The 24,806-nt window shown below is 38.7% G+C and overlaps 1 pseudogene; it reads left to right on the forward strand.

The window, feature by feature from the left end:
• The first annotated feature begins 21,772 nt into the window (after positions 1–21,772).
• On the forward strand, positions 21,773–24,090 carry LOC121441596 (annotated as a pseudogene).
• Positions 24,091–24,806: the final 716 nt, after the last annotated feature.

A 24,806-nucleotide genomic window follows, 5' to 3' on the forward strand; every position in this document is an offset into this window, starting at 1 on the left:
ATTGTTGATCTCAGTGTCTGTGCTATTGGTGTTATATTTAGAAAGTAGTCTCCTGTGCCAATGGGTTCAAGGCTACTTCCCACTTTCTCTTCTACGATGTTCAGTGTAACTGAATTTATGTTGAGGCCTTTGATGCATTTGAACTTGAGTTTTGTGCATGGAGATAGATATGAATATATTTGCATTCTTCTGTTTGTCATCTTTCACTTATGCCAGCAGCATTTGTTGAAGATGCTTTCTTTTTCCCATTGTACAATCTTAGCTTTTTGTCAAAAGTCAGGTCATCACAGGTTTGCTGATTAATGTCAGGGTCTTAAATTTGATTCCATTGATACATGTGTCTGTTTCTATTCCAGTAAAAAGCTGTTTTTATAACTATAACTCTATAGTGGAGTTTAATGTCAGGGACTGTTGTAAGAGGAACGGCGGGCAGTGTCCTGCCACCCGGCTAGCTTTACACTTGAAATAATTACACGGAAACTGTATTCTTTTAAATACTGCTTGGCCCATTAGTTTTAACCTCTTATTGGCTAGCTCTTACATACTGATCTAACCCATTTTTAATATTCTGTGTAGCACCATGAGCTGGCTTACCAGGAAATATCTTAACCTGCGTCTGTCTGGAGTGGGAGAATCCTGGTGACTGCCTGACTCGGCTTCTTTCTCCCAGGATTCTGTTCTACCTACTCTACCCACCTAAGGGCTGGGCTATCAAATGGGACAATGCAGTTTCTTTATTAACCAATGAAAGTAACTCCTCCATCAAGAGATGGTGATGCCTCTGGTTGTTCCTTTATGTACAGGATTGTTTTGGCTATCCTGTTTTTTTTTTTTTTGTTTTTCCATATAAAGTTGAGTATAACTTTTTCCAGGTCTGTGAAGAATTGGGGTGGGATTTTGATGAGGATTGCATTTAATCTGTAGATTGCTTTTGGTAGGATTGCTATTTTTACTGTTGACCCTACCTAGCCAAGAACATTGAAGATATTTCATTTTTTGATATCTTCTTCAATTTCTTTTCTCCAGAGTTCTAAATATCTTGTCATGCATTTCATTCCCTTGTTTGGTTAGAGCTACCTCAAGATATTTTGTGGTATTTGTGGCCATTGTAAAGGGGGATGTTCCTCTGATTTCCTACTCAGTATGAAAGTCATTTGTATATAAGAGGACTCCTGATTTTTTTTTTTTAGTTAATCTTGTATTCTGCCACATTATTACAGGTGTTTATCTGGAGTTCCCTGGTAAAATTTTGGGCTCACTTACGAATACTATCATATCATCTGCAAATAATAGAAGTTTGACTTCTTCCCTTCCAATTTGTATTCTCCTGATCTCCTTTGGTTTTCTTAATGCTTGAGTTAGAAATTCAAATACTCTATTGATTAGCTTTGGAGAGAGTGGACAGCCTTGTCTTCTTCCTGATTTTAGTTGAATTGCTTTGAGTTTCTCTTCATTTAGCTTGACGTTGGTTGTTGGCTTGCTCTATATTGCTTTTATTATGTTTAGGTATGTTCCTTGTATACCTGATCACTCTAAGGTCTTTATCATGATGGGGTGTTAGATTTTGTCAAAGGTGTTTTCAGCATCTAATGAGATGATCATATGAGTTTTATCTTTAAGTTTACTTATGTTAGTATTCTAAATAATCCCAACATCCTTATGATGATGCCTACTTGATCCTCATGGATTTCTTTTTGACGTATTCTTGGATTCTGTTTGCCAGTATTTTATTGAGTATGTTTGTGTCAATGTTCATCAGGGATATTGGTCTGTAATTCTCTTTCTTAATGGTGTATTTCTGTGATTTTTTGTATTAGAGTAGCTGTAGTGTCATGAAAAGAGTTTGGCAATGTTCCTTCTATTTTTATTTTGTTGAAAATTTTGAGGAGCATTCATGTTATATCTTATTTGAAATTCTGGTAGAATTCTGGACAGAAACCATCTGGTCCTTTTTGTGTGTGTGTGTGGGGGGGGGGAGACTTTTGATCACTACTTCAATTTCCTTAGGGATTATAGGTCTATTTAAATTATTTATATGGCCTTGATTTAATTTTGGCATATGGTACCTATCCTGAGAATTATCTTTTTTTAATAGATTTTCCAATTTTATGGAATACAGGTTTTCAAAGTATGACCTAATGATCCCCCGGATTTCCTCAGTGTCTGCTCTTATGTCTGCCTTTTTATCTTTTATAATTTGAATGTTATCTCTGCCTTTTTACTGGTTTTGGTAAGGATTGTCTATCTTGTTTATTTTCTTATAGAACCCAATCTTTATATTGGTTGGTTCTTTGTACCTTTCTCTTTGTTTCTATTTTATTGATTTCAGTCTTCAGTTTGATTATTTCCTCTTGTCTACTCTTGGAAGGGTTTGCTTTTTTGTTCTAGAGCTTTCAGGTGTGCTGTTAAGTTGCTGAAATGATGTAGGAGCACCCTCTTTATGCTGTGATTACCATTAATGAAAAAAGAAACTGCCTTGGCCTGTTGATAGGGCAGAGCATAGGTAGGCAGGAAAGATGGAACTGAATGTTGGGAGAAGAAAAGTGGAGCAAGGGATGGCATGGATTCACCACCAGAGATAGACTGCTGAAACTTTGTTGGTAGGCCATGACCTCGTTGTAATGCACAGAATAATAGAAATGGGTTAAATTAATATGTAAGAGTTAGTCAATAAGAAATTAGAGATAATCGGCCAAGCAGTGATTTAATTAATATAGTTTCTAAGTGGTTATTTTGGTTCTCGGTGGCTGGGACAAACAAGCGGTTCCCCTCCAGCAAATTGGTACCCATGTATCCATCTGAATATACTTAAAACCTAAGAGAATTTGAAAAGGAATTTTTGAAACAAAAATACAGAATTTAACACACCTTTTTGCTGTTCACTGGTGGTGTGCCACAGCTCCTTTAAGAGAGATTTTCCTGATTTAGCTATAGCAAAAAAAAAAAAAAAAAAAAGAAAAAAAAAGAAAAAAAGAAAAAAAAGAGCTGTGCAGTTATAAAACACAGCTTTCTGAGCTTCCTGGGCCGTGCTGTCAGCATGTACTCCATCTATAGATCATTTCAGTGGTATTTGTGGGGCTGGGTATTTGTGTACCCACTCAGGATTGGGAAGAAAGTAGTTGAGACCATGCCCACAGCTCATCACAGTGTTGGATAAATGTACATAGGCTTAGGAGAGAGACAAAAAAGCGTATAGAGTGTCATAAAATAAAATTAATGCTCAAAAATGGGGTAAAGTGTTTAAAGAGACAGAGTACAGAAGTAATAGAGTAAAAAATAAACAAGCCATGTAAAGGTGGAAAATTCATGGAGAGTCTGGATTATGTATATTACTCTGTTTTCTTTAAGTTTTTGGACTGTGAAGGAGCTAAGTTCAGAGAGACATTTCATTGTATGGGCTGCTAAACTAAACCAGCATATATATTATAAAGGCATCTTGACTTCAAAATTTGAGTCTAAGGGTATGTTGCTTTGGAAATGGGGTGCTGCTTTTGTCTCCACAGAAGATGAGAACCTGTGTGTTGCTTCCAAATCAATATGGGTGTGATAGACTAAGACCCCCTGAAAGATTGCCATGAACACCCACCAAAAATTACTTTGCCCAATTTCTGACTAAGATGAACCTAGTACACAGGATACACCATAAAATACCTGATTAACAATGACCCCAAACAGCAGGAAGCAGTCTGGACAAAACTATGCCCATATTCCTAAATATTGTCCGTAATTGTTTGTTTACATTTAAAGGGGGATATGCTATAAAGATGAATAATTTTCTTTGGTATAGATCTTGGTTTATTGATACAAATTTAAGGTAAATTTTGTTATACTGTATATGTATATTTAAAAAATGTAATGTATAATTAAGAAATATATGTTAATAGATAGTAATCTGTTATAGTCAAGATTGCAGTCATGTTAATTATGGTTTCTAGATTTATAGATATATATTTCCATTTGATAGATATTCTTCATATCTTTTGGAGACCTTCAAAATATGGCATTTAAAAAGTTTTAATAACTTAGGACTTTTCATGACAATGAGACATATATGATCTTCGCAGCACCAATTAGTTCAAGAGGAAGATGGGCATCAAAGAGGCGCCTTATGGAGTTTGTTAGATTAACTGGACATGCAGGATCCACAGAGAAATGACTGCTGAACTTGCCTAAAGGTGAGACAATCTTTTGTGGTTCCTGTTTCATAAAAGAGTCTGTGAGACATCCTGTAGGATACAGAAGAAAGTGACTGGCAAAGTACCAATATAGACAAACCTGCCTTTGAAATTTCCTGCTTCATGGAAAAGTCTATTGGATACTAGGGGCCTGTAGGCTGAAGATGGATACCCCAATGGTATAGAAGAACTTTGGGTGACTGTCCAGGCAACAAGATGTCTCTGTCAATTCTAGGGTTTTGGAACTTGCTTACAATGTACTTCCTGTTTACTTAGGTAATATAATATCCTTCTGGAGTGTTTGACGGGGTTGAAGTAATTATATTTGTGGTTATAGTTTTTCTTAGTTATGGTAAAAAATAAAGTAGATATAAATATTGTAACTGTAATTCTTGTTTATTACCTGTTTTGTTATGTAATTTTACTATGTTAAAGTTAAAAACTTCCTTTTTTCATTTAAACAGAAAAGGGGAGTTGAAGTGTGAGTCCCCTCTGTGTACTGTGATTACCATTAATGAATAAAGAAACTGACTTTGCCTGTTGACAGGGCAGAATTTAGGTAGATGGGAAAGATGGAACTGAGTACTGGGAGAAGGAAGAGGGATGCTATGGATCTGTTGCCAGATATAGACTGCTGAAACTTTGCTGGTAGGCCACAACCTCATGGTAATGCACAGATTAATAAATGTGGATTAAATTAATATGAAAGAGTAGCCAATAAGAAGCTAGAGCTAATGGGCCAAGTAGTGACTTAATTATTACAATTTCTGAGTCATATTTTGATTCTGGGCAGTTGGGATGAACAAGCAGCCCCCTCTCCAACACTGGTATGAGCTTTTTCTACATTCTTCATGTAGGCATTTATTGCTATGAATTTTACTCTTAGCACTTCTTTCATAGTATCCCTTGGTTTGGGGGATGTTGTGCTTTAATTCTCACTGAATTCTAAAAAGGCTTTAATTTCTTTCTTTTATTCTTCCTTGTCTCAGTATTTATCCATTTTAGTACTATTCAATTTCCATCAATTTGTAGGCTTTCTGCAATGAGTGTTTCTGTTGAATTCTAACTTTAAGCCATGGTGATATGATAAGATACAGGGAATTATTACAGTTATTTTGTATCTGATGAGGTTTGTTTTGTTACTGAATATATAGTCAATTTTAGAGAAGTTAAATGAAGTGCTAAAAAGAAGGTATATTCTTTTGTGTTTGGGTAAAGTCTTCTATAAATGTTTTTTAAGTCTGTTTAATTCATAACATCTTTTAGTTCCCTTAATATTCTGTCTCGTAGACCTTTCCATTGTTGAGACTGGGCTGTTGACATCGATCAGTTTTGGTGTCTGGTGATTGATGTGTGATTTAAGCTTTAGTAAAGTTTCTTTTACAAATGTATGTGACCTTGCATTTGGGACAGAAATGTTCAGAATATGTCATCTTGATGGATTTTTCCTGCTATGCGTATAAAATATCCTTCTCCATCTCTTTTGATTAATTATAGTTTGATGACTATTTTGTTAAATATTAGCATAGCTACACAAGCTTTTTTATTTTGTCCATTTGACTGGAAAACTTTTCTTAACCCTTTACTCTGAGATAATGTCTGCTTTTGAGTTTTAGCTGTATGTCTTCTATTCTTCAGGAGGATGGTGCCTGTTTTTATTTATTTTTTTTCCCATTCTGTTATCCAGTGTCTTTTTAGAGGTGGGTTGAGTCCATTGATATCAAGAGATATTAATGACCATTGATTGTTAATACCTGTTATTTTTGGTTTTGTTGTTGGTGTTGGTAGTGGTTGTGTGTTTCCTTTCTTTGGGATTTGCTGGTATGAGTTTATTCGTTGCCTGTATTTTTGTGGTTGCAGCTAACTTCCTTACGTTGGAATATTTCTTCTAGGATTTATGTAGGGCTGTATTTGTGGATAAGTTTCATTTAAATATGATTTGGACATAGAATAAATTATTTTTCCTACTATAGTGATTGAAATGTTTTCTGGGTATAGAAGTCTAGGATGGCATCCATGATCTATTAGTGTTGGCCCTTTTACTTTGTACTCTTAATATTCTTTCTTTATTTTGAATGTTTTGTGTTTTGATTTTTATCTGACAAGGGGACCTTTTAAATTTTTTGTCTAGTCTATTTGGTGTTATACAAGCTTTATTTGCCTTCATAGTCATATCATTCTTTTTGTTAGGAAAGTTTTCTTTTATGATTTTATTGAATAGATTTTCTGTGCCTTTCAGCTGGAATTATACTTCTATTTCTATTATGTTGGTGCTTGGTCTTCTCACGGTGTCCCCAATTTTGTAGATGTTTTGTAATAAGAATTTCTGGATTTAACATTTTCTTTAACTGATAAATCTACTTCCTTTATTGTATCTTCATTGCCTGAGATTCTCTCTTCCATCACTTGCATTCTGTTGGTTCTGCTTCATCTGTGTTGGGATGTTCAGGTCTTGGAGTGGTAGAACCATGAGTGTTCTTTTTGTTGATTTCCATATTGCTCTTTATCTTGTTGAATTATTCTTATGCTTCTGTCTACACATCTCTTCCTCCAGTTGTTGCAATTGGGGCCTATGTCTCTGATGGTTCTTCTTGCAGGTACACCTAGGGCCTCTGGCTGAGGGGCGTGCTGCTCCCAGTTCACTGGGACTTCTTCAGTCAGGGGTGAGACCCAGGATGTGCCCTTGGTGGCTAGGGTTTAAAGGGCAGGGCTGTCCAAATGGAAACTCAGACACTCATTTCCTTCTTCCAGTGTAGACGGGGCCTATTGGTCTGATGGTTGCTGGTCCAGTGGGGGATGGATGAATGGCAGGTAAGATGTTTTTGCCTGGTCACTGGGGCTACAGTTGATGGGGGTCAGGCACGGGATGTTCTGGGGCTGGAGTAGGTGTGAGTGAGGTACATAATGTTTCCATTTGGTTAAGGCTTAGAATCCAGGGCTGTCTAGCTGGGAACTCAGACACTCACCTCTTCCTCAAGGTATAAGCAGAGCCTGTGGCTCCAGTGATTTTTGATGTGGCATGGCTTACACTCAATTTGAAATTGACTTTTGGAGGTTGCATTATTTAATATTCAAGTGGCCTTTTTATCTAGATTTTATAGGAAATAATTTAATATTTTTCATATATTAAATCAGATTTGTCTCATTATTACACAGAAGATACCAAAATCAGGTAACTGATATGATATGATCTCCAACTCTTGCTCCTCTTGCCTCAGCTTTCAGAGGATTATAGGCATATGATATTAGGCCCAACTAAACAGAGTCTGTATTTTTAATATAAAACTTTCACCGCTGAGTAGTACTCTAATGTGTAGATATTCCATACTTTCTTCATCCATTCTTCCATTGAAGGGCATCTAGGTTGTTTCCAGGTTCTGGCTATTACAAATAATACTGCTATGAACATAGTTGAACAAATGCTTTTGTCATATGATAGGGCATTTCTTGGGTATATTCCCAAGAGTGGTATTGCTGGGTCCAGGGGTAAGTTGATCCAGAATTTCCTAAGAAACCGAAACACTGACTTCCATAGTGGTTGCACAAGATTGCATTCCCACCAGCAATGGATGAGGGTACCCCTTCCTCCACAACCTCTCCAGCAAAGGTTATCGTTGGTGTTTTTGACTTTAGCCATTCTCACAGGTGTAAGATGATATCTCAAAGTTGTTTTGATTTGCATTTCCCTGATTGCTAAGGAAGTTGAGCACTACCTTAAGTGTCTTTTGGCCATTTGAACTTCTTCTGTTGAGAATTCTCTGTTCAGATCAGTGCCCCATTTTTGAATTGGGTTAATTAGCATTTTAAAGTCTAGTTTCTTGCATGCAAATGGATGGAAATAGAAAACACTATCCTGAGTGAGGTATCCCAGACCCAAAAAGATGAACATGGGATGTACTCACTCATAATTGGTTTCTAGCCATAAATAAGGGTAACGGAGTCTACAATAGGTGAATCTAAAGAAGCTAAGTAAGAAGGGGAACCCAAGGAAAAACATATAGTCATCCTCTTGGCTAAGGGAAGTAGACAAAATTGCCGGGGAGAAAATTGGGATCTTGGGGTGGGGTGGGTTGGGGGTAAGGGGAGATGGGGAGAGAAAAGTTAGAAGGGAAGGAGGTCGGGCCTTGGGAAAGCAGGAGGATTGGGATAAAGGAAGGTTGGACAGGGGAGCACGGAACCACAATTCTTAGTTAAGGGAACCACTTTAGGGTTGGCAAGAGACCTGACCCTAGAGGGGCTCCCAGGTGCCCAAGCTGAGGTCCCCAGTTAGTTCCTTGGGCAGTTGAGAATAGGGAACCTGAAGTGACCCTATCCTTGAGCAATACTGACGAATATCTTGCATATCATCATAGAACCTTCATCTGGTGATGGATGGAGATAGAGACAGAGACCCACACTGGAGCACTGGACTGAGCTCCCAAAATCCCAATGAGGAACAGAAGGAGGGAGAACATGAGCAAAGAAGTCGGGACCACGAGGGATGCACCCACCCACTGAGACAGTGGAGCTGATCTATTGAGAGCTCACCAAGACCAGCTGGACTGTGACTGAAAAAGCATGGGATAAAACTGGACTCTCTGACCATGGCGAACTATGAGGGCTGATGAGACGCAAAGGACAATGGCACGGGGGTTTGATCCTACGTAATGTGATGGCTTTGTGGGAGCCCAGCCAGTTTGGATGTTCACCTTCCTAGATATGGATGGAGGTGGGAGGTCCTAGGTCTTACCACAGGGCAGAAAACCCTGACTGCTCTTTGGACTGGAGAGGGAGGGGGAAAGGAGTGGGGGGAGGGGGAGAAGGGTGGGAGGAGGGGGCGTAGAGGGGGAGGAGGGGGAGTTAAATGGGAGGCTGGGAGGAGGTGGAAACTTGTTTTTTTTTCTCCTTTTCTCAATAAAAAAAAGAAGGAAAAAAAAACTTTTAACTCTAGTCTTTATGAATGTTAACCAAGAACTCTGTCATTTACCTATACCTTCCATCCTTTTAATTTCAGTGAAGCATTTCAAATACCTCAATGAAAACTGACTGACACAAAGCTACAGATTTTTTATAAGATCTGATCGGGAAGATTCATACATACTTGCTAGTTTTTACATTGTTCTAAAGTGCTAAAACACTACCATATGAGAAAAAATAATCATTAATCTTACTAATGAGTGAATCCTGTGAGATGTAATAAGAACTACCCTGATAAGACATGCCCATTGGAGCAACACGGGAATGAATATAACCAACAACTTTTAGATTGAATTTAAGTTCTACTACATAAGATAAAACCCACATCCAATACTGTTATTGGTTCAAGAAACTATGGATATATAGACCATAGTCCCTATAGAATAAATTACTATTTTTATTCTACTAGATAATCATAGTATTAAGTCAAATCCTGACATATCATTTATACCTATGGATTATGGCATCTCTGAATTCTCACCAGGGAAGCTTCAGTTATCAATAGACAGTGAACAATACAGATATCCACAGGTGGTCAAGTTATGGAGATTAATTAAAATGTCCATCTGTGAATGGAACATACACATCCAACCCTTGCCTTTTCCATCCAAAGACTTAGTGACTATTGTTAAAGATGTGGCAAAAGACTGTAAGAGTCGGAAGCAGCTGCTGGTTTGAAATAAAAGTTAAGTTTTTTTTTTTTCTAAAAGTTTAAATTTTGACAGATCTACCATACTCCAGAAAATTTGGGCAGTGAAAATTTGTTTTAATGGAAAAAATAAACACAAATTTGGTTTGGAAGGAAAGGGACAGAAGATGGATCTGCAGAGTTTGGGGAGGCAGGGTGAATATGATCTCTCAGTCTCAGTCACATTCTGAGATTCCTGGAGTCAGGATCACCATTTTGGACCGAGGTTGAGTTAAAGCAATTGGCTGGCTGCTTTGCCCTTCAGATCTTCTGCTTAAACCCCAGTATCAGTCACTGAGCTTTTATTAATAGTGCTTCATTTGGGTTACCTTGCCCATTAACCATCTGTATTTTTTTAAAAAAAGATAAAATTAAACACCAATGATTCAAGGTCTAGTCAAATTGTGCCTAGATTTTTATGACAACATATGACTTAAAAGAGAATATTATGTTTTGTCTATGATATTCCTATTCAGAGAGCATCTCTGAATAGCAATAGACAAAAACTATGTATGGTTTTGTCATTAAACCCATATATTATTTAAGGGGATGGAACTTAGTTTCAAATTGGCCAGTGAAGTACTGAGCACTACTGAACAAGTGCCTTATTAATTTTCCTATAACAAAAAAATATTTTTTAAAAGACCCTATGAAGAAAGATAATTTTTAACTGCCTGCTTTATCCCAGGGTTCTGAGTTCCACTGGTTATCAGTGACTGAGAATAAGATATTTGCTAAGGTTGCATTACTATTTGCTTATCATTATTACTATCATTATTATTAGTACTATTATTAATAGTAGAAATAGTAGTAGCACCCTTGCAAAACCACTATAATTTTCCTTCCTAAACTAGAACTACATCTGGGTGATAATATCTCTGTAGGTGAAAGTATTATCTCCATTCATTTTATCTATACAATAAATGAAATTTATTTAGTAATTAATTATAGAAATGATCCCAGAGACAGAGGGAAGCTCACATACTTGCTATATCTTACATCAAGTTGTGATATTGCCAAATATGGGGGAAATGTTGTCACTGCTGTTGACTCAGGGCTAAAATATAACTTAACAAGTCAAATTATTATATGTTTATCTCTGAAGAATTTATGTCTATAATTCTCTCTTAAGAGACTGAAGAAACAGAGTTCCTCTTGTTAGACTTGAGTGGTAAACTTCTTTAATAATAGGTCATTTAGCAAGTAACTGTGAGTATTACTTAGAGCCAAGCACACATCCTCCAAAAGCTTCCATAAACAGAGATCTCAGTCATATAGTTATAAATAAAACAAGGATAGGTTTTCTAACAATAATTGTATAACGTTTGGAAGGGTACACCTAGCTCCAGAACAGAACACAGAAATCTGACAGCTTGATCATAACTTGGAATTATTAACACCTGTAAACTTAGTAAATGTGTGCTATGTTTGTGGTCATTTGATCCAGAAATGAAATATAAATATTACTATTTATTGAACTGCTACTATGCAATGTAAATTCTCATCAATCACATTGAAAGTCAGCTACCATCATTGTTACTTGTTTACTTCTTATCTTCTTATCAGTTTTGAAGGGCATATATGCTATCTTCTACATTTTGTAACCTTATTTGACACAGTCATATTTAACCAAAATTAAGCAGGCCTCAAATACTTATGAATATAATTTTATCTCTCTAGTAATTTTTAAGCAGATGTGGTAAGTATACAACAGAGACAAAAGTGAAGAGAATTTTTCTCTACTCTACTATAGTAATTATGATAAAGTCTTCATTAATAGACACATTTTATTACCTTTGTGTTTGTGTAAATATGCTTTTATGTACCCATTCAATTTCCTTATTCAGTTTCTATAAATTGCTTGCTTGATTGTACGATCATAATAATGTCTAAGAAAACATCTGATCAAAATGACTTCAAATACACCAATCTAAATAAAGTGCCATTTAAATTATTGATCAAACCAACCTTGTAACTTTTACTTGAATAAAATTTGAAAACTAAGAAACTTAGAAGTCTTCTACCTCTAAGTGTATACTTTATAATTCATATGCCACTTATGTAAAGTTATTCTCTTTTCAATTCATTGATTCTCAAATATTATTGTATTTTAGTATGGCCTGAGGAACTTTATAAAATATTTGGTTCCTATACCACATTCAGAATAATTAAATCATACAATTTCATCGTGGGTGACAAAGGCATATGCGATGTTCTATAATTCAAAATCCAATAAAAACATTTTCATATGGGAGCTTCTCAACATCCTCTCCAGCCAAAGAATAAATTCTAATCCTACAGATTTTTTATTACCAAACCAAAGTATCTGTTGATCAAACACAAGTTTCTTCCATGCTTTTTTTAAGCAGATAGTTCTATTTTCCCATAATATCTTTAATGATCTAATTATATTTATATGTTATGATCAATTTATTATGCTTCTGTAGTAATCAGTAGACATATGTATATATCTCCTTTTCCAGGACACCCTTTCATTTCTGTCATTTTTGTTTTAAAAATAATATAAAGCCGAATTATTTTATAAAGCACATATCCAGTGTTTAAATATTAATGTGAGCCTGGCTGTGTTTGATAAACCAATAAATAACAATTATAGTATATAGAATACTTTATTTACATAATAACTAATCTCTTCTTTTGCATGGGAAAAATATCCTACTTTATCATTTCAAAATTAAGATTAGCAATGTGAGTTTCTTTGTCATATCAAAGGTAGTCCTAGATTTTAAAGATCATATCTTGCACAGTTTGATTATGTCTTTTAAGGATCTCTCTCCTGCTTAGGAAGAACTTTATCCAACTTGAACCTATTTTTAAAGAGGATACATGTAGAATAGAGATGAATCCACCCACATTTTGGAGTAAAGTGTAGCAAAGTTTTACACAGATTTAGCCATATCAAAATCAAAGTTTAAGAAAGCTGCACATGCTGTTGAATACACTTGAGGTTGAATACACTTCTTTTATATTATTGAAAGAATATATAACTAATCTTCCAGGGATGTTAACATTTACAATGCATTATTCAATACATGACTGAAGAAAATGGCAAAGCTGGTGTTAATACAAGAAGTTTTTAGTGTTACATATAAATGAGTAGATTATAACATACATGGTTTTGTTCAGTATAAAAAAAGTAAGAGTAATGCTCCTTCTTTTCTCTCAGACCAAATACCCCAGTATCATCCCTAGCACTGCAGCAAAACAACTGCAGCGTTTTTCCCTCTCTCACCTCCTGTGGATCCCACAGACTTATGTTTTCCACTGTCCCTTCCCTGATTTGTTGTTTTGTTCCAAACCACAAGGGCAGCTCCTCTTAGTGAAACAAGTAAGGTGATGTCAGACCCATACCTGTCCCACTGCTCCTCAGATTCACCCCCAACACACACAATTCTCATCCCCACTTCTGTAGTAGGAAACCTCCTGTTGTCTCTCTTTCATTTCTGGCACCATCTCCTACTTATCACAAATAGTTACTCCTTCAACCTTCTTTCGTTAACTGATCCTAGTATTCCAAACTCCAACACCAACAAATATTACTTTTAAACACAACAGCTGAACAGGTCAGGAAAAGAGGCAACACATAGTCATTCATTCTCCAAAAATCTAGAGAAGACAAAGAAAAATAAAGGATCATAACACCTAATCAACAAAGACAAAATCAGATATCAGCACTTAAACCTATAATTATCTGAAACCCAGGTGCCAAGTTGCCAGCATAAAATCACAATCAATAACTAAAGCCCAATTATCCTTATACTGTAGGCCTTAAATACTCCAAGATAACAGAAGAGTGTGAAAAAGACCCTAAAACAGATTATTTATATATGATGAAAGTCCTTAAAGAGATAATAAGTGAATTCCTTAAAGAAGTCCAGGAAAACACTAACAAAAAGCATAATAAAATAAATAAAACTGTTCAAGGCCTGAAATTTAAATAGATTCACTGGAGAAATCACAAACAAAGAGAATTCTGGATTGAAACACTTTAGGAATTCAAACAGAAGTACACAGGCAAACCTCCCCAATAGAATAAAAAAAATGGAAGAGAAAATATCAGGTATTGAAGAAACAATACAACAGAAGTATACACTAACCAAAGAAAGTGTTAAATCCCCCCAATTAAAACTCATGACAGAAAAAATTCAGGAAATCTGATGCAACTTGGAAAGAAAATATAAAGAATGATAGTCACATTAATGGCCCAGAAAATATTTATCATAAATCATAGAAGAAAAACTTCTTTTTTTATTTTAAATTTTTTTTATTGAGAAAAGAAGAAAAAAAACATAAACAAAAAAACAAGTTTCCACCTCCTCCCAGCCTCCCATTTCCCTCCCCCTCCTCCCACCCTTCTCCCCCTCACCCCACTCCTCTCCCCCTCCCTCTCCAGTCCACAGAGCAGTCCGGTTCCCTACCCTGTGTTAAGTCCTAGGTCCTCCCCGCTCCGTCCATATATAGGAAGGTGAACATCCAAACTGGCTAGGCTCCCACAAAGCCAGCACATTAAGTAGGATCAAAACCCCGTGCCATTGTCTTTGGCTTCTCATCAGCCCTCATTGTCCGCCATGTTCAGGGAGTCCGGTTTTATCCCATGCTTTTTCAGTCACAGTCCAGCTGGCCTTGGTGAGCTCCCAATAGATCAGCCCCACTGTCTCAGTGGGTGGGTGCACCCCACGTGGTCCCGACTTCTTTGCTCATGTTCTCCCTCCTTCTGCTCCTCATTGGGACTTTGGGAGCTCAGTCTCTGGGTTTCAGACAATTATAGGTTTAAGTGCTGATATCTGATTTTGTCTTTGTTGATTAGGTGTTATGATCCTTTATTTTTCTTTGTCTTCTCTAGATTTTTGGAGAATGAATGACTATGTGTTGCCTCTTTTCCTGACCTGTTCAGCTGTTGTGATTAAAAGTAATGTTTGTTGGTGTTGGAGTTTGGAATACTAGGATCAGTTAACAAAAGAAGGTTGAAGGAGTAACTATTTGTGATAAGTAGGAGATGATGCCAGAAAAGAAAGAGAGACAGCAGGAGGTTTCCTACTACAGAAGTGGGGATGAGAATTGTGTGGGTCTCTGTCTCTATCTCTATCCATCACCAGATGAAGGTTCTATGATGATATACAAGATATTCATCAGTATTGCTCTAGGATAGGGTCATTTCATGTGCCCAATCCTCAGCTGCCCAAGGAACTAACTGGGAACCTCATCTTGGGCAAATGGGAGCCCCTCTAGGGTCAAGTTTCTTGCCCACCCTAAAGTGGCTCCCTTAACTAAGAATTGTGGTTCCGTGCTCCCCTATCCACCTTTCCTTTATCCCAATTGTCCTGTTTCCCAAAGTCCCCCCTCCTTCCCTTCTAACTTTTCTCTCCCCATCTCCCCTTACCCCCATCCCACCCCACCCCCAAGATCCCAATTTTCTCCCCGGCAATTTGGTCTACTTCCCTTAGCCAAGAGGATAACTATATGTTTTTTCCTTGGGATCACCTTCTTACTTAGCTTCTTTAGGTTAATCTATTGTAGACTCCGTGGCCCTTATTCATGGCTAGAAACCAATTATGAGCGAGTACATCCCGTGTTCATCTTTTGGGTCTGGGATACCTCACTCAGGATAGTGTTTTCTATTTCCATCCATTTGCATGCAAAATTCGAGAAGTCATTGTTTTTTACCGCAGCATAGTACTCTAGAGTGTATATATTCCATACTTTCTTCATCCATTCTTCCATTGAAGGGCATCTAGGTTGTTTCCAGGTTCTGGCTATTACAAATAATACTGCTATGAACATAGTTGAACAAATGCTTTTGTCATATGATAGAGCATCTCTTGCGTATATTCCCAGGAGTGGTATTGCTGGGTCCAGGGGTAGGTTAATCCCGAATATCCTGAGAAACCGAAACACTGACTTCCACAGTGGTTGCACAAGATTGCATTCCCACCAGCAATGGATGAGGGTACCCGTTCCTCCACAGCCTCTCCAGCAAAGGCTATCCTTGGTGTTTTTGACTTTAGCCATTCTGACAGGTGTAAGATGATATCTCAAAGTTGTTTTGATTTGCATTTCCCTGATTGCTAAGGAAGTTGAGCACTACCTTAAGTGTCTTTTGGCCATTTGAACTTCTTCTGTTGAGAATTCTCTGTTCAGTTCAGTGCCCCATTTTTTAATTGGGTTAATTAGCATTTTAAAGTCTAGTTTCTTGAGTTCTCTATATATTTTGGAGATCAGACCTTTGTCTGTTGCGGTGTTGGTGAAGATCTTCTCCGAGTCAGTAGGTTGCCTTTGTGTCTTAGTGACAATGTCCTTTGCTTTACAGAAGCTTCTCAGTTTAAGTAGGTCATTAAACACATCATTCCATGTTTTCCAAATGACAAGATTGTTTATATTGTGATCTGTGGTTTGGCAGCAGTAGCTTGTGTACTGTTCTTTTCAAAAATGATTTTCACACTTCTGCACAGATGCCTGCTTTCTCATATCATGGCTGATAAGCCATTCTTTATGAAGTATCTGAGATCCTTCATTTGTTATGTAAAAAACATAAGCCCATGTTGAGCTTGCAGTGTGTAGGCATATCTCATGAATGTCAAAGAATAGCAAGAGAGGGTGAAAGTCATCTTCCCACTATTAATCTCTGGTGACTTCTTACCATTGATGATAGCAACAGGGAGAGCTCAGTGACAACTGGGTCCGAGAAGTGAATATTCATGAGATAGTCACAGAAGTTTTTGGTGGGGACAAAGTCAGTTTTTTTGCACAAGAGTTCTTCACCCATGGCTTTGCCATTTCTATGCCATCTTCTCCCCAATCTAACCTTTATTTTCTTGAAAATATTTTACGGGGGCTGTAGAGATTGCTCAGTGTCTAAGTATACTAGCTTCTCTACCACAGGACTAGGGTTTTATTCCTAGCACATTCATGGTGACTCACAACCATCTGTAACTCTAGTTCCAGGGTATCTCATTTCAATTCCTCTCCTCTGTCAATACTGAATGCATGTATTATACAGACACGCATGCAAGGAAAATATTCACACACATAAAAAATGATAGAATTGTATGTGAGTGTGTATCTTTTTACTATGTGCACATAGGGTCCCATAGGGGTCAAAACAAGATCTGGATCACCTGGAAGTAGAATAACAGATTATTGTGAGACATTAGGTGATACACAGAATCAAAAAAAAATTTGGACCAGGTGTCAATGCTCTTAACCATGGACATATCTTTCTAGACCCACTTCTTAACTTATTTTTAAAGTTTTATTGAAAAGAGATTTTTTTTTCTTTATTACTATGTAGGGATAATCCACCCCTACTACTTCATTACTGTACTCTGATTAGAGTTTCCCTTCCCTCTAATCCTTTCAGTTCCACCTCTCCTTCTATTGAAATATATTTGGTTTTATCCAAGGTTCTTGGGCTATCTAATTTCAGGGTCTTGGTCACCCAAACAGTAAGGCATGGAATACTTCTGGTGGAATGGGCTTTATGTCAAAGCAGATATTGGTTTGTTATTCACTCAAACATTATGACACCAATGTACTAGTATATATTGCAGACAGGCCAGCATTGTAGATAACAGCATTTGTGGCTGGCTTATTGTTTAGGTTTCTCTTCTGGTAGCCTGCAGAGTACCTTCTTGTACCAAAGATAATAATAGCATGTAGGGATGAAAGCTCTTTGCAGGCTTCAGCTGATTTATCCATTTTCAGTGGGTTGTGTAGGTGCTTTCTTCAGCAATGGGTCCTTTCTGTCAGTTTGTAGAGAATAATCTATATTTTGGCAATAGCTTAGGTTATTTGGAAATTGCAACAGAGCCCCTTTCCTGATACTAGATTCCTGTCCCAATCCTGATACATGAAGCGTCATTTGTTGACAAGAATGATTTCAGGGTACTTTCCCCTCATCATTAGGCGATTTCCTTTAGATTCCCTTTGTATGAATATGTTTTAGAAAGCATCTAATATGTTAACTTTCCATACTACTCCTGAAATAGTCCTTAATTTTATATATCTCTCCTTGTCTTCCTTTCCCCTTTTCCTCTCCATTTAATCTCATTTCAGCTCCTTATCTACTCATAAATATCTATCCTATTTCCATTCTTTAAGTAGATATTGTCATGCTGGTCCCTTACTTTATACCTAACCTATGTGGTTCTATAGATTTTATCTGCTTTATCATTGACTTAACCACTAATATCCACATATAAATGCATATATATTTTGTATGTCTTTCTGGGTATGGGTTACATTATTCAGAATTTTTTTATGTGTTTCATCCATTTGCTTACAAAAATCATGATTTCAGTTTTATTTAAAGGCTGAGTAATACTCTATTGTTTAAATTTATCATGTTTTCTATATTCATTATTCTGTTGAAGAACATCTAGGTTGTTTCTGATTTCTAGCTATTATGAATTTATCTTCAATAAACATTGATTATCAAATGTCTCTGACAGGATGAAGCATACTTTGGATGTATAACCAAGAGTGGTATGACTGGATCTTGAGGTACATTGGCTCCTATCATTCTGAGTAACCATAAAATTAATTCAGAGTAGCTATAATGTTTCTTAATTTCCAGCAGTACAATGGACACGTGTTCCCCTTACTCCATATCCTGTCCAGCACAAGCTGCCACTTGTTTTATTAGTCTTACCATTCTGACAGGCATAACATGGGATCTCAAAGCAGTTTTGACCTGCATTTGCCTGATGAGTAAGGATGTTGAACAGCTCTTTAAGTGCTTCTCAGCAATTTGAGTGTTCTTGATTGACAATTCTGTTTAGATCAGTTCTACATATTTTAATTGGGTTGTTTTCTTGATATTTAATTTTTTTAGTTCATTAAATATTTTGGATATCAGCCCACTATTGGATGTGTATTGGGGAAAAACTCTTTTTCTGTTTTGTAGACTTCTCTTCTGTCTAAATGATGCTGTCCTTTACCTTGCAGTTTTTTAGTTTCATGAGGTCGCATTTGGTAATTGTTGACCTTAGTTCTTATGCTATTCCCAAATTTCTCTTCTCACAGTTTTATTGTGTCTGGTTTCATGTTGAGGCTTTTAATCCATTTGGTGTTGTTTCTGATAGGATGGTAATTATGGATCTAATTGAATTCTTATATATGCAGACATCTAGTGTGAATAGCAATATTTTTGCAGATTCTTTCTTTTCTCAAATGTGTATTTTCAGCTTCCTTATAAAAGCACAGTGTCAAAATATGTGTGGATTTATGTGAGGATCTTCAATTAAGCATGTGTGTGTGTGTGTGTGTGTGTGTGTGTGTGTGTGTGTGTGTGTGTGTGAGTGTAACCACCAGATGTGCTCCTCAGATTCGGATGATTAAAGATGGTAAAGATCATTCATTAGCAGAACTAGGGGAAATAAAGGAAAGACAATACTTTGACACCCTATAAAGTAACCCTAATGCTGTCAACATAGACTACAATGAGAAACATATTGGCAGTCATTCGAACACCAAGGACAATGAGAAAATAGTAAATAATGAAAGGAGTGAGATAGAGGAAGCTATCAAGAGAGAGAAATGCAGGAATGTCCCAGGAGTAGATGACATCACAATGGAGGAACTGGAGGTGGCTACAATATGCTCCGGGGGCAAGGCACCTCTCAGACTCTTTGCAGCTATATGGGAACATGAAGTGATTCCCACAGAATGGAAACACTCAGTCATAATTCCCATACACAAGAAGAAGGACAAGCTGGACTGCTGAAATTACAGGGGCATTAGTTTGCTGTGTCATAGTAGCAGGATCTTCTCCTCTATTTTACTGTACATGATCAAAGGCAGGACAGAGGAAATCCAAGGAGAGACCCAGTGAAGATTTAAACCTAACAGGAGTACAACTAATCAGATCTTAACTTTGAGGAAACTGGCAGAAAAAATATGAAGGATTTGGAAAAGAATTGTATGTCTGTTATATCTATTTCAGGAAGGCATTCAAATAGCATTTGGAGAAAAGGACTTTGGGAAACATTGAGGTTTTACAGGTACCTAGAGAAAATTATAAGAGTACTTCAAAATGCCTATAAATGTACCTTTGCATCACTCAAAGTCTTTGGAGAAGTTAGTGATCAATTTAATACAATCATAGGAGTTTTGCAAAGATGCATTTTTTCGCTGCAAATTACATGAGGTTTTTTTCTTCTTTTATTTATTTATTTTTTTAGAAATAAAACAAACTGTTTTTTCGTTATGCATACCAATCCAAGTTCCCACTCCCTCCCCTCCTCCCATTCCCTCAACATACCCCCCCACTCCACCCCTATGTACTCTTCAGAGAGGGTAAGGCACACTGCTTTGTGAAAGGTCCAAGGCCCTCCCTACTATATATATATATAGGCAGAGCAAAGTATCCCACCAAACAGAATAGGTTCTCATAAAGCCAATACAAGCAGTAGAGATAAATCCTGGTGCCACTGCTTGTGGCCCCTCAGTCTGCCCCAGCCATGTAACTGTCAACCACATTCAAAGGGGGTAGTTTGGTTCTATGATTTTTTTTCTTCCCAGTCTGGCTGGTGTTGGTGAGCTCCCATTAGCTCAGGTAGAATGTTTTAGTGGGTATACCCATCATGGTCTTTACCTCTTTGCTCATATTCTCATTCTTCCCACTCCTCAACTGGACTTTGGGAGCTCAATCAAATGCTCTGATGCAGGTCTCTGCCTCTGTTTCTATCAGTTGCTGGATGAAGGGTCTATGGTGATACTTAATATACTCATCAGTCTGACTAGAGGGCATGGCTACTTTGGGCACCCTATTCTCTATTGCTTAGTGTCTTAGCTGGGGTCATTCTTGTGGATACCTGGGGATTTTTCTAGAGCCAGGTTTCTTCTTAACCCCATAATGGCTCCCTCAATCAAGATATTTCTTTCCTCGCTCTCATCCCCATCCTTCGTCCATCTTGTCTCCCCATTCCCTCAAATTATCCTCACCCTTCTCCTTTTCCCCTTCTCTTTTTCTTCAATCCTCTCTCTCACCCCCATAGTTCCAATTTTGTCAGGTGATTTTGTCTATTTCAACTTTCTAAGTAGATCTATATATATTTTTCTTAGGTTTCATCTTGTTACTTAGCTTCTCTAGGATCATGAACTATAGGCTCAATATTCTTATGAGTGAGTACATACCATATTAATCTCTTTGGGTCTGACTTACTTCAATAAGGATGGTGATTTCTAGTTCCTTCCACTTGCATGCAAAATTCAAGATGTCGTTGCTTTTTACCCTTGAGTAGTACTCTAATGTGTAAATGTGCCATATTTTCTTTTTCCATTCTTTGTTTGAGGGGTGTTTCAGAGGTTTCCAAGTTCTGGCTATTACAAATAATGCTGCTATGAACCCAGCTGAACAAATATCTTTGTAGTATGATTGAGCATCTTTTTGGTATATGCCCAAGAGTGGTATTGCTGGATGTTCAATATCCTTAGCCATCAGAGAAATGCAAATCAAAACAGCTCTGAGATACCATCTTAAACCTGTCAGAATGGCTAAGATGGAAAATACCAATGATAGCTATGTTTGAGAGGATTTAGAGTAAGGGAAATACTCCGCCACTGCTGGTGGGAAGTCAAACTTGTACAACAACATCTTTGGAAATCAATATGGAGGTTCTCAGAAAATTGGGAATTAACTTACCTCAGGATCAAGCACCACTACTATTTAATACATTTCTGGAACTAATAATAGCAACAGCCATGGAGGATGAGGAGATAGGCATGGAGGTAGGTGGTGAGTGAATCAATAACTTGTGTTTTACCGAAGATACAGCACTACTTGCTGAAAGTCCAAATGAGCTGCAGGCTATGTTACATAGGTAAAAACCTTGGTATGAAAGTAAACATTGGGCGTGCGGCCTGGCAGAGCCGGCCGGCTGGCCGGCCCAGCTCCCCTCCCCGGCCCCGCAGGGCGGCCGTGCTGCTGCCCTGACGAGGCAGGGAGGGGAGGGCTGGACCGGCCGGTGGCCAGACGACCATGCCGAACTTCTGCGCCGCCCCGAACTGCACACGGAAGAGCACGCAGTCCGACCTGGCCTTCTTCAGGTTCCCTCGGGACCCGGCCAGATGCCAGAAGTGGGTTGAAAATTGTAGGAGAGCAGACTTAGAAGACAATACCCCCGATCAGCTAAATAAGCATTATCGACTATGCACCAAACACTTCGAGACCTCTATGATCTGTCGAACTAGTCCTTACCATACAGTTCATCGAGATAATGCAATACCAACAATATTTGACCTCACCAGTCATTTGAACAACCCACATAGCAGACACAGAAAACGAATAAAAGAGTTGAGTGAAGATGAAATCAGAACACTGAAGCAGAAAAAAATTGAGGAAGCTTGTGAACAAGAACAGGAAACTAACAACACTGCTCAGAACCCCAGTGCCGAAACAGGGAACCAGCAGGATGGAAACGTGTTGCCTCTCACCCTCGAAGAGAAGGAGAACAAAGAGTACCTCAAGTCGCTGTTTGAGATCCTGATTCTCATGGGGAAGCAGAACATACCCTTGGATGGGCACGAGGCTGATGAGGTCCCAGAAGGCCTCTTCGCTCCAGACAACTTTCAGGCCTTGCTGGAGTGCCGGATCAATTCTGGAGAAGAGGTCCTGCGGAAGCGATTTGAGACTACAGCGGTGAACAAGCTCTTCTGCTCTAAAGCTCAGCAGGACAGATGCTGGAGATCTGCGAGAGCTGCATCCTGGAGGAGACGCTCAGGGAAGTGAGGGACTCACACTTCTTCTCTATCATCACGGATGACGTGGTGGACATAGCAGGAGAGGAGCAGCTGCCCGTGCTGGTGAGGTTTGTCGATGAAGCTCACAACCTGAGAGAGGAGTTTGTGGGCTTCCTGCCATATGAAGCCGATGCAGAGATTTTGGCTGTGAAATTTCACACTACGATAACTGAGAAGTGGGGGTTGAATATGGAGTATTGCCGTGGTCAGGCCTACATTGTGTCTAGTGGGTTTTCTTCCAAGATGAAAGTTGTTGCCTCGAGACTTTTAGAAAAATACCCCCAGGCCGTCTACACCCTCTGCTCCTCCTGTGCCTTGAATGCCTGGCTGGCGAAGTCTGTCCCTGTGGTCGGGGTGTCCATGGCGTTAGGGACGATCGAGGAAGTCTGTTCTTTTTTCCACCGGTCACCACAGCTGCTCTTAGAACTTGACAATGTGATCTCTGTTCTTTTCCAGAACAGTGAAGAGCGAGGGAAAGAACTGAAGGAGATCTGCCATTCCCAGTGGACAGGCAGGCACGACGCCTTTGAGGTCTTGGTGGATCTCCTGCAAGCGCTTGTTCTGTGTTTCGATGGCATATACAGCGACACGAGTGTCAGGTGGAATAACTGCGTAGCGGGGCGAGCATTTGTCCTCTGTAGCGCAGTGACAGACTTTGATTTCATCGTTACCATTGTTGTTCTTAAGAATGTGCTATCTTTTACGAGAGCCTTTGGGAAGAATCTCCAGGGACAAACCTCGGATGTCTTCTTTGCAGCCAGCAGTCTGACTGCAGTACTGCATTCGCTTAACGAGGTGATGGAGAACATCGAAGTTTATCACGAGTTTTGGTTTGAGGAAGCCACAAACTTAGCAACCAAACTTGACGTTCAAATGAAACTCCCAGGGAAATTCTGGAGGGCCCAGCAAGGTAACGTGGAATCTCAGCTGACCTCGGAGAGTTACTATAAAGACACCCTCAGTGTTCCCACGGTGGAGCACGTTATTCAGGAGCTGAAAGATATATTTTCTGAGCAGCACCTCAAAGCTCTGAAATGCCTGTCCCTGGTCCCCTCGGTGATGGGGCAGCTCAAGTTCAACACCTCAGAGGAGCACCATGCCGACATGTACAGAAGTGACCTGCCCAACCCTGACACGCTCTCAGCCGAGCTGCACTGTTGGAGAATCAAGTGGAAGCACAGGGGGAAAGACATCGAGCTCCTGTCCACCATCTACGAAGCCCTGCATCTTCCAGACATCAAGTTTTTCCCCAATGTGTATGCCTTGCTGAAGGTCCTGTGTATTCTCCCTGTGATGAAAGTTGAGAATGAGCGTTATGAAAACGGACTGAAGCGTCTCAAGGCGTATCTGCGGAACACTTTGACAGACCAGAGGTCAAGTAATTTGGCTTTGCTTAACATAAATTTTGATATAAAACATGATCTGGATTTAATGGTGGACACATACATCAAACTCTATACAAATAAACCAGAGCTTCCTACGAATAATTCGGAAACCATTGAAAATGCCTAAAAGATTTCTGAAATGACTGTCGTCTTTGTGTTTGCCGTTTGGAAGAAAAGCGTAAGGTATAGTGGGTCAGTTAACTGCGCCTACCGCAAGACCTCCAGTCAAGTGCGTCATTAACTGTTGGTAACCCACGTATTGGCTCCTGTTTGAACTCTCATGCTCTCTGTACCTGTCTGTTGTAGGAGTTGGCACCAGGAATGTCAGAATGCCTCCCTGCTGTGGGACTCGGGAACTGTTTTAAAGTTATTCTAGACGTAACATTATCATTATGGATTCAGTGGTCAGGTGGTGCGTTATCAGGCCTTTGAAAAATGAATTTGTGAGAGATACATTTTATAATGTATTACGATGAAGTGTACACCATTGACTTTTGACCTGTAGGAGTTATGGGTGCTTAAAATTTGTGGTAGCAGCACTTGGAAGGCAGAGGCATGAGGATCACAAGTTTTAGTCCAGCCTGGGCTACATAGTGGGACTGTCTCAAAAAAAAAAAAAAAGAGCAAGGGCCGGGGATAGCTCAGTGGAGCACTTGCTGAGCACGTGCAAGCCCAAGCCTCAGGACTGCGGAGCAGAGAAGAAAGCAACAGAATCCAACTGCACGATGAGCAGCCCAGGAGTTACAGAGTCTGTGAGCTCAGTAAGCAGCTTTCAGTAGTCTGTGCAGGATGGAAGGACCTCAGAGGAGCAAGTGAACGGCAGAGCCAGGCGCTGTCAACCCA

The sequence above is a fragment of the Microtus oregoni genome, unplaced genomic scaffold (genome assembly GCF_018167655.1).
Source record: "Microtus oregoni isolate MIOR12 unplaced genomic scaffold, Mior012 000079F_ref0000094, whole genome shotgun sequence".
In the NCBI taxonomy this organism is placed as follows: Eukaryota; Metazoa; Chordata; class Mammalia; order Rodentia; family Cricetidae; genus Microtus; species Microtus oregoni.